General features: G+C 43.1%; 2 long non-coding RNA genes across 2 annotated transcripts; both read left to right on the top strand.

The window, feature by feature from the left end:
• The first annotated feature begins 7 nt into the window (after positions 1 to 7).
• Positions 8 to 10856, top strand: LOC141915929 (uncharacterized). Its single transcript, XR_012621035.1, has 5 exons — positions 8 to 128; positions 4370 to 4464; positions 4719 to 4837; positions 9099 to 9295; positions 10392 to 10856. It is a non-coding gene; the product is annotated as an uncharacterized LOC141915929 (long non-coding RNA).
• Positions 5314 to 8934, top strand: LOC141915739 (uncharacterized). Its single transcript, XR_012621009.1, has 2 exons — positions 5314 to 6089; positions 8103 to 8934. It is a non-coding gene; the product is annotated as an uncharacterized LOC141915739 (long non-coding RNA).
• Positions 10857 to 15164: the final 4308 nt, after the last annotated feature.

The raw sequence follows: 15164 nt of genomic DNA, 5'->3' as shown, positions 1-15164 counted from the left end.
TAAGTATTTTACTTCTTTATTGCTGAAAGGGGCTGAAGCATTTAGACAGGAGTTGGCTGATCAGGCCAAACAACACAGTATCACAGTAGTCAATGTAACAGCAAAAGTGGCCTCCGTTGGAGAAAATGGTAAGAACTGTTTTCACATTGTGACACAAGTATTTGTCCTGTAAATGTTTTGTCTGTTTGATTCATTTTGTTTGTCAGTGTCAATGTCTGATGCAATTTGTTGTCAAATGTCAAAACATTCAGTCTGTTTTGTCTGACTGATTCATAGTCATGTAGCAAATAGCTTAGCTATCAGGTATTTAAGATACATGTTGTGAATAGTAAAACTATTGTTTAAAAAATATACGGTCAAAGGTTTTTTTGTGAAAGTGTATTTATACAAGAAAAGATGACTGCTCTTAAATTGTGTGCTGTCTTATTTTTAAGAAAAGTCTGCATAGATGGCTTTTCCGTAGAACTGGTTGCTAAATATAGTTTCTGGGGCATTTGTGATGTGCCCCAGAAAATTAACTCCATCCCAGCCAGAGCCGGTACACTGTCTCACTTTGGGTTGTGATCATGCTGAATCATGTAAACCAGGCATTTTTGAGTTACTGGTAATCACATAACTGAAAACCTTGCCATAGAATGCACAAGCAGAAAGAGTGATGGTTGGTATCAACTAGGTGTGTAATATTCTTCTCTCCTAGTCGACATTCTACCGATGTCTCAGGACATACTGTTAGAAATAGCTATACAGCTGGAATAATAAATCGAATCCTGTACTTAGAGAAGTCAGTATGAGCTTTGCCGCTGTTTTCACACAGCCATCTTAGTTTTCCTATGGGTTTCAAGGTTACATCCTTTGGACATAAAAATAGAGTGGTATGGTTAATGCAGAAGGACAGATACAGTACAGGAACACTGGCTACTTCAGAAAATGTTTTTTATATGTGCTGCTTATATTTCATGAAGGGTGTTTGAACTGTGTATCCAAATATTGTTTGGTTCCCTAAAATGTCCCCTTTTTTCTTTTTCTTTTTTTTTTTTTTTTTAATTTCTAAACCTATGCCTATGTTCTGCAAATATTTGCATAATGTCTTTTTATCTCTAAGTCTGGGACTAGGCCTGTTTTGCACTTTTTGCCATACATGATGTTAATTATTTTTTTTTGCAGACAGTATGTTAGCTTGTAACCTCCAGGTTAAGGGCTGGGCATGAATTCCAAATCTTACTAGTAAAACTATTTCTCTCCATGTGTTGTTGATTCTTTTTCAATCATCCACAGAGCTGTGTAAATACCAACATGGGTAACCATAATTTAAAGGTAAAAATCTCAGGATTGACTTTCCTGAAATGAAACATATGTTTGAATTTTATTTCAACTGAGGTTTCAGAAGTTTTATTTCAGTTCCACGCTGCTTATGGAAATTCTTCATGGTGTAAGAAATTCAAGCTTTAATCCTTAGGATTACTTTTTTGAGAATACTGTTTCTTCTTTTGTAGTGTTATGTAAAACAGAGGCTGTAAACAGCTGTCTAATGGTCCCAGAGCCCTCAGAACAGCCCAGAAAACTTTACCAAAGGCATTCTGTTGCTCGTTACATTCTCAACTGTTGCTGTCCTCTTACTAGAAGCTTACCAAGATAAATAAATTGGAACATGAAGTCAATACATATCTAGAGTCATGCAATTCTGAAATGGGGAAACTGGCCAAGATACCAAGATATATCTAAATAAATATCAGATATTTATCTGATAGCTGAAGAAACTGAAAGATCTCTGTGGAATGGCTGGAAAATAACGGACATATTATGAGCGATCCAAACCGAGGGGCCTCACTGTAACAACAAGCTGCAGCTGTGTTCAAGGACAAAAACAAGGCCGAGACGGCCTGAGAAACTACATTCCTTCCCAAGAGATAAAGATGTTGGAATGTCGAAAACAGGGGGTCTACCTGGGGGGAGAGCATCGCGTGGACGCCACACCGGGACCAATCATAGGGGGCAAAAGGGCGCGTGAACAAGTAGCTTTAGCCTATTAGCAATAAGATAGCGGCGCGTGAAGTTTGAGATAGAGTATAAATTGCTGTGTAACCTTTAATAAAGTGGCATCAACTTGATCACATTGGTCGTCTAAGTTGTGTCCGAGACTTCCGCGTCGGCAGATCTCCACTAAAGGGGGGTGTGTGTGTACATATATATATATATATATATATATAGTTCTGTGTAGAAGCCACAAGACTGGACACTTCTGTGTCTCAAAAATATAAGGTGCCTCAAAAAGATGTGGTTCAAGAGCAAGAAGCTTACTGCTCATGTAACATGGGCTAAATCCAAGGAGCAGGATATGTTACAGTGCAGCCATTACAGTATTTCAGTGTAGTATTACTCATCTTTCTGGCTCTGACACCCAAGACAGAGCTTCTTTTATCCTTGGCAAGTGTCAACTGTCTGTCTTGACCTCAGAAACTAGTGCCATTGTCTGATGTTATGTACCATTCCTCGGAATGTCATCATGGTTTTGGGCACTCAGGGCTTCTCCTTGAACTTAAGTGAAGATGTGACTGGAGTGGGATAGTCATGCCACTGACCTTCAGATGTTTTAACTTGGGCTTCCTGTAGAGCCAGTGGTGAGAAATGCTCAGACTAGTTTCAGGCCTAAGTTAAACTCTTGTTCTTTCCAGTTATGCTACATGGTACAGCTAAGCAATATAACCATAACCTGAATTGCCCCCTGGAGGAACCTTGCTTTCTAGCCTCTTAGTTTAGATGTTAAATTTAATGTCTAATATTGGGTAACACAGTTATCCTAAAGCATGATAAAAGGGCAAGGAATGAACATCTAGAAAACAAATTTCTTAACCAGTCACATCTTTAAAGGACTTGAAAATAATGGCTCTTTGACAATAACAAATGGCCCAGGGCATTTCCTGTTTTGGTCTGAGCTCGTCTTCCTTTTTTTTTCTTTTGTAAGCTTATATTTTAGTAGTATTTCAGGCTGGCCATTGCCCATCGTGTAGGAAAAACAGAAGGCAGGGAGCTTAATACACACTAGACATCTGCCCTGCATAGAATGAAGTCATACTCCTGAAAAGAAGAGCCTGTATTTGTGCCATGCGATGGGACTACAGTGTTCTTTGCAGTCCTTGAAGAGAAGCACAGTCTTCTTCCCTGAAAGTGGACCAGCAGATGAAAGATGATGAAAACTCATGAAGTCTCTGTTGCTTCTCAAAGGGTTGATTAATGAGCAGCTAGTTTTTTAAACATGTTTTTATACCATTATTTTCAGCCAAATCAGCAAGTAGATCCATGTGGCCAAACAGGTGCTGGGACAGCAGAAGAGCAGGCAGAAATGCTGGTGGGACAAAAGAGCAGGGCTGCTTCTCATCTATTAGGCAGTCTTAGATTGGCTAAATTGCTTCTGAAGTTGCATCTCTGGCAATTTTTCAGCAAGGAGTCAAATATGCAGGAGGCTGGCTGGATTGCAGCCTTTGGGCATATCCAGACTTGCAGAGTTAGAGAGAGTATTTCCAAATGTTGTTCAGCATAAAGTTCTCCATTTAATGCTGCCCTGATGTTGTCACAACATGCTGCAGCCAAGGATGAGAAGAGTTTTGAAGCAGGCCAGGCTTCCTTACTGAAAGTTTGCTCACAGCTGAAATCTGAAGAAATTGAAAGGTTTCCACTGAAATGATGAGTGTTACCAAGCACTGGCTGATCTGACCCTCTGTAGTCAGACTAAACCCCATTTTGCAAAAACTGAGCTGTAAACAGCAAAATTCTGTTGTTAGTAATTCAGTTTTGTGCATCTGAGTTTCCCTTTGCTGTTTCAACAGATTATAGGATCTGACTGCAGTTCCAGTCAGGTGCTTTTGTATAGTGTTGCCAAGTACTGTCATGTACTGCATCATGTATGGGGGTGCACTGAAGAATACACAGACATTTATAAAGCACCGTAAGATCTTTCTGGGTGAATGGCGTTATAAACCTAAGATAATTATTCCAACAATCCAAAAATTCTGTATAAAGCAGATTTTGGCATTGTGAAAAGAAACAAAACATGCAACAATTTAGGGGTAAGGGAGGAATCCTTTTATTTTAAGGATAATATTAGTATAAAGTTAGAAATGAGTAATTTTCTAACTCATTTCTAACTGGGTGACTCATGCTCTTGGCAAATTAATTATCCAAGACAAATGATTCAGAAATAGATGCTATAGTTTTATTATTTTTTTAATCAGATGGCTATTGCTGTTACAAATAAACATGAGGCTTGATTTCAGGTATAACAAATGTAGCTATACGCTGCAAATTATGCCACAGTGCTGCTTGAGTATGTGTTACACATGCTAATTTTTCTTATCTGATGTTTTGGTTTCAGTTTTAGGTGAATGCTGTAGTAGCTACTGGGTGTCTAAAGCAGCTGTGGCCACCAAGAATCTCAGCAGTGAACTTTGACAAGGGAAGTCTAATGTGGTCTGTATTTCTTTCCATACAGGAACTGTGATTTATTAAAGCCTCATCACAGGAACATTCCTATGAACAAACTTTTCACCTCAGAATTCTTAATAAATTGTTTGATGAATATTATTGAGAACATTGACATGGGGATGATGGAAGATCCATGCCATCTTTGCTTGGGATGGATATATTGTATTGTTGGCTGTAACCCTCTGTCTCTGTTCTCTTTCTTTTTTTCTCCCTGCCCTGCCCCTCCTCCTTGGCTGCAGTTTGTAAGGGAATATCACAATGCAGGTCTGATCTGTTGAAACCACAGCTAATGCCCATGCCTGCCTCTGATGGGAAGAGAACACAGACCACAAGTTTGGGATTTCTGGCCTCTTTTTAGGCAAGTCTGTTGCTTATCTTCCCCTTTGCCCCCCAGTTCCCTTTGTTCCTGCCCTTCCTCTGTATCATTAATTCATATCAAAGTTCAGTGTTATTGGTTGCTGGGAACGCAGTTTCATTTGGCTATACGTACACTCTTCCCTAAAAAAAGTCAGATACTACCTCCACGTTGCATGTTCATCGTGCAGTGAAAATATGGAGCATGATTTTATTGTAGTAGTTCTGAATGATTTTCAGCTGAAGTAATGAAGAGGAAAGTCAGGCACATTTTTGTGAGGTGTTCGTGTTTCTCAACTATGATTCTTAAATTGGAAGTTTTGAGTTTTTAATAACATTAGAAATTATTCATGTTCATTGCAGATACCTATACATCCATATTCTTAAAAGGTAGGATATTTGCTAGCATAGCTGAAATTATTCCTGTAGTGAGACAGGAGAATGTCTAAGGAAAACTGCATTGAGTAATAGTTTCTATTCTCTTTATTTTGTTCAGTTGTAAATATAGTAGACAACAGATGAAATAGCTATTGACGTAGAGAATAACACAAATTATGTCAAACAAGGACTTCAAACAGCGTGTTTTGAGGTCAGTAACCTGTGTGCCTAGAACTTTGGTCACACTGGTGACAGCCAGCTGACATAACTTACGTGGATGTACATGCAAAGATAAATAGGTAGCTTTTTGCTGAATTTCCCAAGCAGAACAGCAAGATGTCAGTGAAGGTGTATGTTTCTAATAGGCTCAAGGTGCTTCAACAAAGGAAGCCAGTACCTATGAGTTAACTTGCTGAAACTGCAAGAGGTTTTTTTTGCTTGTTTGTTTGGTTTTTATACCTAAATGGATCCTGTTTTCAATAAACAGCATGAAGGAGGAGTCTTTCCAGGGCTCTGCCATATCAAATAGAAGACAGCATGTTCTGTCTGATGAAATGTAGGTTTGACTGCTAATCGACCAACGCAAATTAATAGCCAATTTTGCTGAGAATACAACTTCTCAGGAACTGAAGGTGTTTCCTGAATCTGTGACTGGCTGAGAAAAATGGAAAATCCTTTTAAGAAAATCAGGATATTCTGATTTTTTCAAACAGAAGTCTTTCATATTTCCATGTCAGCACTGATCCTGCCTTGGCAAATGAGCTAAAAATCGGAGAATGACTCTGGAATACTGCAGCTGAATTTTCCAGTTGGGGGGCATGGATATTTTAATTTTCATTTTGGGTCAAACTGATCCAAATACGTGTTTCGGTTTGGAGGTGAGACCTGTCTGCAAGTCCTTTCTCAGCTCTCTCACTACTTTTTGTTTTAGCATTGTTGCTTTTGTTTCTTTAAATGGGAGATGAGAAGAGCAGTTATTCACACTTTATGAAGTGTCTGAAGACCTGTGGGTACAGAGCACTACATTAGTGCAAAGTATTTAAATGTAGAACTATGTCTTCTTCCTTTTTCCTTATGCCAGTCTGTGCTGTGACTGAAATCAGTCTGCTTACAATCAAATTTAATAGGGGCAGAGAATATTTTTTTTATGTTTTAACCACAGACTTTCTCATTCAGTGAAAGTAGGGTTCCAGCCTATTTCTCTCTGCAGGAAATTCATATTTTTTTTTTTTTAATGTTTTAATTGATTAGGTAGTTTTTGCTACTCCTATGAAAACAGTCATGATGTGTCTATCCAGTGCTGTTTGCATTTGCTTCAAAATGTGGGAATTAATCCATGCTAAAAATTACTTGGTTTATGTGTGCGTTGTTTAGTTTATATGTTCTGGGAGGATCTAAGGACTGAAAACTGGCAATAATAAGGAGGTCATAAATCAGGCAGCTTTTCTTGGTTTAGGATTTTAGGTCAGGCGTATCAATTCCAGCTTATGCTAGATTGCAGCTGTGCTTGTGAATGGAGACTAGATCATGTCATGTAATTTGTGGGGATTTTCTCACTTGCAATCCATGACCACTGATGCCTCATAACCACTGCAGCAGGGGTAGCTGTACCTTCCTGTCTGGTTTGTGTGCTTGTTCTCTTTCTTTTTTTTCTTTCTTTTTTTTTTTTTTTTTTTCCCTTCTAAGAGGAAATGAAATTAAGATAGATGTCTCCTTTGGTATTTTAAGTAAATTTTATAAAGGGAGGAAACGCAAATCAGTTGGTGCTTGCCACATATAGAGCAGTCAGACAAAAAGTATGAGGGGTTGATGTCTTAGCACTATCAGTTCTGTTTTCAGTGGATATACAGAGGTTTTGTAAACAAAAAAGGTATCTCTGTCTCCTGTTGTACAGGAGTTACACAATGCTTTTGTTTTCTTTTCCTGTGTGTGAAATGTCTGGCACCAAAGTAACTCTGAGGCTTCTTTATCTGACTTCTCTGTCAAAATTAAGGATAAATACAGCAAATTTGATTAGCAGTGTTCATGAGATCAAGGAGTCTGTTTTACCATTCTGGGTTAAAAAGAATGATAAATGTGTATAATTAGGAGTTTATGTGTGTCAAAATAATGCTTTGGTCCCAAGGTGTTCAGTCATACGTTGTGAGATAATAGAACATCATCTATGCTCTGTGGTACTTGGCATATATGTTTCTTAGACCCTTTCAGGTTAATCATTGATTCAAAGAACTTGTTTCGATGACCTAGATGATCTCTTTGAGTCTTAAATTCCCATTAGACCAAGTGTGTATTAGTTATGTTTTATTGCAAGAAAACAAAGATTTTGGTGACACTAAGGTTCCTGCAGTGAAATGCAAGTTGCCTTCTGTGTGGGAGAGATCCTGGAAGTTCCTTTCCATTGTTTTGGGGTTTTTTCACAGTGTATCTAATGAAAAGACAGAAGTCTGTGTAGTTCTGTTTTTCTTTTTTTGTGTGTACATAGATTGTATTGACCTTGTGAAAACCTGAAAGCACTAAATTGGCCTCTTGAACAAAATGAAATGCATTTCACAGAACAGACTATTCCCTGTAGTATTTATTCTGAAAGGTCACCAGTCACAGAAACATCAGAGGATGTAACTATGGCAAACCAACCCAATGTTAGCATAATGTTTGGTTATTTCCCTTCTTTGTTACTCGGTAATTGGAGCCTTTAGGAACACATTTGTCATTTATAGCACAGCCCCTTCCTACACAAGACTCTGATTCTTTGCAAACATGGATAAAAAAGGTATTTTTAAAAAGATTAGCATTTGAGTTTTATTGTCTGTGGTTTCAGCTTAATTTCACAAGGACATATTAAATGTTGTTCAGCATCAAAAACCTAAGCAAATGTTTGTTTTATCTATCAGAAAGCAAAGTCATGTTGTTGTAAGAGTCGGTCAGAAGATCAGCATTGTCTCAACATTGTCATCAGGGACATGGACAGTGAGGTACCCGACAACGGCCTGTTTGGAGCGCAGCTGCCAACCCCTGGAACGGAATGTGGTGCAAAGGCTCCTGAATGCAGAACTGTGTGGCACAGCCAGTGCTGTGCTGTTCTCCTGAGCACTGACCCGTGTGGTGCAGGCAGTGCAGTGCTGTTCTTTGGTGCCTGAGCCGTGCAGTACAAAGAGTGTTGTGCTATTGTTCGGTACCTGGGCCTAGCCGGAGCTGTTAGAGATAATTGCATAGCCATTGTCAAAAAGATGGATCGCGACTGTTGCCATAACACCGATGAAGAAATCATGAACCTCAGATGAACTTTGCTTCATTATAATACCAAAACACACCTCCTGGTTGAAGGTTACCCGCCTCCGAGACTGACCACACCTCGGACACCCCCCCCCCCCACGCACGCGCGATGGCCTTGCTCGAGAGGGGTGGAGATATGATAATTGAATTCTGAGAAGGGCGGAGACCCCTGAGGCAGAGGAGGAGCAAGGTGTGTTACTAAGCATAAAAGATGACTTCTGGACAACAAAAATTGGAAGCTTCCCCAGCAAGGACCATGACGATCGACGACGCAGCATCAGCTGGACCCGGGACCGTTAGGACGTCGTGAGATCAGCGGTGGGAGCTATAACCTCTCTCCCTCTTCTCTCTAAACTTTACTTTACTTTTCTCCTTTTTTTTACCCATCTCTAACTATCGCGTGCCTCTTCACAGGCAAACCAATAAAGTTTCACTGTTTGATTGATGCTATCCCCTTTGGTGTTGGTCACCTTAATTTTGCACTTTCGAGATCGTAGCAAACGAACCATCACGAGTCCACCGAGTGGACCATGACAGTTGTTCAAGTACTAAAGTCTTAACTCTAGATTAGTTGTGGTGTTTGGACTTAACTCTGTGCTTAAATGCTCTTTCAGACATACACTTCCCTGCTACTGAAGGTGATTGAGGAGCAAAACCAAAGGTGTGGTGTGTTTCTGTTTTGCACCGATTCCCATCTGTGGACTAGTTTGGAAGAAGGAAAATAGAAGCTCTGTGACCTTTCTAGCCTCTGATGGACACTGTGTGTTCCCTCCTGGGTTAGAGGAGTAAGCCAGTTTTGTCTGGTTTGGAGGTATGTATGTCTAGCTAGAACAGTTCAGAGAGATGCTTTTTTTCCCCCTTCCACATACAGACATAGAAAGTCTGGTTCCCTGTTCTTATCTGATTCATAATCATTAATATCCATGGGAATTTCATGTCAGCATTTAAACTCTGGGAATACAGACCAATGCAAGTGAAAAACCTCCATGCAGCTGAGTACTGATAGGAGAACCAGTTTCTCCTCCTCTTCAGATGTGGTAGTGCTGAATAAGGAAGAGAGAGTCTTTTGTAATTGTCAGCCATTCTGTTACTGTCTTTCAAAGTGCTTGTTTTGAAGCTGTTACTTCCCTCCTGATGGCATTATGAAGGTCCATATAAAAATGCTGAGTTGGAAAAAAAAGTGAAGACATTCAGCCGAGCAAAACCAGTAGTTTACATACATGAGGGTAATTGTCTGTGGGGGAGCAGTCAGGAACAAAGGCTTTTCTCTACCAAGTTCTCTCTACCAAATGCTCTGTCACTTGTTACAATCATTTTTATGATGATGAACAGTAATTCTCAATCTCTGGGTTGTTAACTTGCCTGTTTTTCAATTACATTTTGTATATTTAAGTTTGATAGTTAAAGATAAGCAGCAGTACACTGAGCCAAATACTTAGGTACAAGGTAGAGTGGATGGGAGCAAAGGACAGTGTATTTGAAATGAGATTTTTAGCTTTTTTACATACCTAATAGTTTGAATCAATTACCTGGTTTTTCCTTTTTTACAAACTCTCTGCAGAATAGAACTTATGGCATGGAAAAAAGATGATTCACCTCTTAACACCTACTTTATCTTCACTGGCTTGTAATCCTAAGCAATAATCAAGGACTAGATTCTAAATGTTTACTAATTTGTGGAGTTTATTTGAAATGTCTGAACTAAGGCACTGAAGGTTTTTGTTTCCTACCAAAGATGGGCAACCAACAGCTCTGCCAGGGATCAGTTAAAGTTGTGGAGAGTAAATGCACCTGCAAATTAAGTTGTGATTGTCTAGTTGGACACAGAGAAACAGAGGTATCGGCAGGAAAAGCTTTAGAAGGAAAAGGTTCTTGCTGTTTTGTGACTGCTGCATGCTTTTTTTCAGTTGGGATGAAAGACGGCAACCACAATCTCTAACCACATCTCAGCACTGCCAGAGAATAACTGTAGAAACCACTTGGGCCACGACAAAGTCTGGCCGCAGGGATGGGCAGGCTGGTAAGACCAGGATACACCTGTGTACTCTTCTGACTGTTATTCCCTAGTCTTGGCTATTGTTGTTATGTTCTAGTCCAGACAGCTTTTTCCAGGTAGCGTTCATACCGCCTTTCCTGGACATTCAGCTTGGCACTTGGGCCAGGAGATCTATCTATGCCCTATTTGTCATCAGTGAAGTGAAAGAACACGCCTCCTGAGGGCTGTTCAGACTGCCAAAGCTAAACTCCCGCTTAGACAGGAGTGCCTTTCTCCATCTTTCTCATCCTTGATGAAAGTGAAGGGGAGATGAGCTTCAACTGTGCAGGGGAAGCGGGCTTTTTATTAAATCAACAGGTTTTGTTTAAGTGTCACAGAAGGCATAATTGAAAGGAGCCTGCACTGGGAGGTGGGTGGGGAGAAAAGGAAAGGAACTGATGGTCTCAATATAATCTTTCTTGGCCTCAATCTGTCAAAGATTTAGGCATATGACTAAATTTATGCCCTTCACTTCCTCTATCATCTGCAATCAGTTTCCCCTCTCAGATGCGTTAGTGTTGGGGGAAAGCAGAATTCTCGTGCTAGCTAGCTGTTGTCATAGTAAGTCTTAGCTTTCCTGTGATGGCACTGATAATACTAGAGCACTTTGGGTCCCTTTCTAAGTACTTTGTCATTGCATTTTCCAGATAAGAATTTGTCCTGGTTTAACCAGGATAGGGTTAAGTTTCCCCAGCAGTGGGGGGGAGCTCTAGCCGGGTTATTCAGATACCATGCGGAGGTCACATCCTGGCAGGTCACATTTTCCTGGCGCGGGAGCGCGGTGCACTCGTGGTTTTGTACATCGTGCTTCAAACTGCTGTATTTGGTAGCTATTTTGCTCTGTTCATTGCTATCACTATTACTGTTACTGTTATTGTTGTTGTTTGTTGTGTTGCTATTGCACTGTTGTATTAAACCTTTCCTTATTTCAGTCTTGGGGCTTTGTATTTCACTCCCTTTGTGGGGGAGGGGCAGCGGCCGCGTGGTCTCAGACCCCGGCAGGGGCTAAACCAGCACAACTTTGGCGCTCCAACGTGAGGCTGGAGAAGACTGAAATAAGGACAAAAGGAGAAGTGTTAGAGCAATCTGTTAGGTGTAATTTTTTTCTGGTTTTACTTGTATTGATTGATAAGCGTTTACAATGCTGGCCAATTTGCTTGCGTGGTGGGGCTGGATTAATCCTTATATCCCCTGTGTGTTCCCAGTGCTGGTGTTTGTTCTTGGTGGAAAATGTATCAAGGGACTTGTTTTGCTCTAGTGGTTACTGTCTGCTTATAATGGGCTCGTTTCGCTGCTTGTGGGGGTGCACCGCTACCTGTTTGCTGCCTGGTCTTTTGTTTGGGGTCTCACCCCCTCTATGGGTGAGCCAGGGGAGGAGATCCTCTCAGTTTTTGAGAGTTTCAGCTATCCCTGGAGCCTCCTGGCCACTGTGTTCGTGGCACAATGCTTTCTAAATGTCTGCCAGATCTTGTTTTGGGCCATGCGGTACTTCTCCAACAATAGCACCACCCGGAAACCTGCCCCGGGGGCAGATAGTTATAAATGGCAAGGTGTGTGGGAAAAGATGGGCAAGTGCCTGAGTCAGTGGTCACCCCCAATGCTTTGGGATCTCACTGTCGAACAAGTGCAGAGTCCTGATAAACTGGTGGAGCATTTGGAAAAGGTGTGCTGCCGATCTGACAAATCCCGGGAGACACAAATCCTTGCGATGTGCTGGGGGCTTGCCCATGCTTACCGTGTCATCTTTAACACTGTTCACTGCCCCCAAGGGGGCGAAAGAGCTGCAGGGTCTGAAAGTGAACCTGCTGGTACAGCAGCTGGGCCAGGGGGACAGGCAGCGCCAGTACCGGTCGCCTCCACCAGCACAGCAGCTGAGCCGAAGGGACAAGCAGTGCCAGTATCAGTTGCCCCGATACGAAAAACCAAATATACCAAAAAATCCCCTCGCAGTGCACAGGGTGATAATGAACCAGGCCCATCACGAGAGCAGGAGGAAGAGCCGGAGGTAACCATCCGATCTCTATCCCTCAGTGAGTTGCGAGATATGCGGAAGGATTACAGCCGCAGTCCAGGCGAGCAAATTTGCACCTGGTTGCTCCGGTGCTGGGATACTGGAGCTGCTGGTTTGGAATTGGAGGGGAGAGAGGCCAAGCAGGTGGGACATTTAGCCAAGCAGGTTGGTATTGACAAGGCAATAGGGAAACAGGCTCAAACCCTCAGCCTTTGGAAGCGACTCCTGCTCGCTGTGAGGGAGAGGTACCCCTACAAGGATGATTCTCTATGTCGGTTAGGCAAGTGGACCGACATGGAGAAAGGCATCCAAAACCTCAGGGAAATGGCTGTGTTTGATATGATCTATGGTGATCTGAATGATGAGCAGTCACCATTGGATCCAGATCTGGTCCCTTGCACACAGCTGATGTGGCGGAAGTTCCTGCAAAGTGGACCAGAGGGACATTCCAAAGCATTAGCAGCAGCATCCTGGTGGCGAGACAATCAGACAGTGGATGAAGTGACTATGCAGCTCCGGCACTATGAGGGAAGTCTCCCTTCCTCCCAACATGCTTTGGTTTCAGCCGTAGAGGAACTGTCTCAGAGGCTCCAAAAAATGGAACAGGACATGTCCTATGTTTCACCTGCACGGGCCGATGTCTCAGCCATTAGAAGCAGGCGTTTCCCCACCCAAGAGAAGGGCAGTAGAAGGTACACACCACGGGGCACCCTGTGGTTCTTCCTCCGTGACAATGGGGAGAACATGAGAAGGTGGCATGGGCAGCCCACTTCCGCCCTAGCTGCACGAGTACAGCAACTGAAAGGGAAGACCACCATGAAAGGGGAGTCTTCCAAGAGAGATGCAGCTCCAGTGTCTAGTCAGAAATCCTCCAGACAGAATAGAATGGCCAGCAGTATGCTTGACCCTCTTGAGGGGACCAGTAAGTCATTCCTGCAGGAGTCACTCTTAGATCAAGTGAGTGATGGTGAGCAGGATTAGAGGGGCCCTGCCTCCAGCCAGGTGGAGGAAAGGGATAATCGGATTTACTGGAAGGTGTGGATCCGATGGCCTGGCACATCAGAACCACAAGAATACAAGGCCTTGGTAGACACTGGCGCACAGTGCACTCTGATGCCATCAAGCCACAGTGGGCTTGAATCCATCTGCATCTCCGGAGTGACAGGGGGGTCCCAACAGCTGACCCTATTAGAAGCTGAAGTAAGCTTAACTGGGAAGGACTGGCATAAGCACCCCATTGTGACTGGCCCAGATGCCCCGTGCATCCTAGGTATAGACTATCTCAGGAGAGGGTACTTTAAAGACCCAAAAGGGTACCGGTGGGCCTTTGGTATAGCTGCCCTGGAGGAGGTTGAGCAATTGTCCCCTTTACCCGGCCTCTCAGAGGACCCCTCGGTGGTGGGGTCGCTTAAGGTCAAAGAGCAGCGAGTGCCAATTGCTACCAAGACGGTGCACCGGCGGCAGTACCGTACTAACCGAGATTCCCTGGTCCCCATCCATCAGCTGATCCGTCGACTAGAAAGCCAGGAGGTGATCAGCAAGACTCACTCACCTTTCAACAGCCCTATATGGCCAGTGAGGAAACCTAATGGCGAATGGAGACTGACCGTGGACTACCGTGGCCTGAATGAAGTTACGCCAGCGATGAGTGCTGCAGTGCCAGACATGCTAGAGCTCCAGTATGAGCTGGAGTCGAAGGCAGCCAAGTGGTACGCCACGATTGACATCGCTAACGCGTTTTTCTCCATTCCAATAGCACCAGAGTGCAGGCCACAGTTTGCGTTCACTTGGAGGGGTATCCAGTACACCTGGAATCGATTGCCCCAGGGGTGGAAACACAGCTCCACCATTTGCCATAGACTGGTCCATACTGCACTGGAGAAAGGTGGGGCTCCAGAACACCTGCAGTTCATTGATGATATCATTGTATGGGGGGACACAGCTGAGGAAGTCTTTGAGAAAGGAAAGAAGGTAATTGAAATCCTCCTGAAGGCCGGTTTTGCCATCAAGCGACAGAAAGTTAAGGGGCCTGGAAGGGAGATTCAGTTCCTAGGAATAAAATGGCAAGATGGGCGTCGCCACATCCCAATGGAGGTGATAAACAAGATAACAGCCATGGCCCCACCAACCACCAAAAAGGAGACTCAATCTTTCCTGGGCGCTGTGGGGTTCTGGAGGATGCACATCCCAAACTACAGCCTGATTGTGAGCCCTCTCTACCACGTAACCCGCAAGAAGAACGATTTTAAATGGGGCCCAGAGCAACAACAAGCCTTTGAACAAATTAAGCAGGAGATTACCCAGGCAGTGGCTCTCGGGCCAGTCCGGACAGGGCAGGAGATTAAGAACGTGCTCTACACCGCAGCCGGGGAGAATGGCCCTTCCTGGAGCCTTTGGCAGAGAGCAGATGGGGAATCCCGAGGCCGACCTCTAGGCTTTTGGAGCCGGGGATACAAAGGCTCTGAAGCTAACTATACCCTGACTGAGAAGGAGATACTGGCAGCGTATGAAGGAATTCGAGCTGCCTCAGAAGTGGTCGGCACTGAGACACAGCTCCTCCTGGCACCTCGACTGCCGGTGCTGGGATGGATGTTCAAAGGAAAGGCTCCCTCCACACATCATGCAACAGATGCC

The sequence above is a fragment of the Strix aluco genome, chromosome 27, assembly GCF_031877795.1.
Source record: "Strix aluco isolate bStrAlu1 chromosome 27, bStrAlu1.hap1, whole genome shotgun sequence".
NCBI classification, from domain to species: domain Eukaryota; kingdom Metazoa; phylum Chordata; class Aves; order Strigiformes; family Strigidae; genus Strix; species Strix aluco.
Note: the sequence above shows the minus strand (reverse complement) of the source record. Positions and strands in the feature narration are given on the sequence as shown.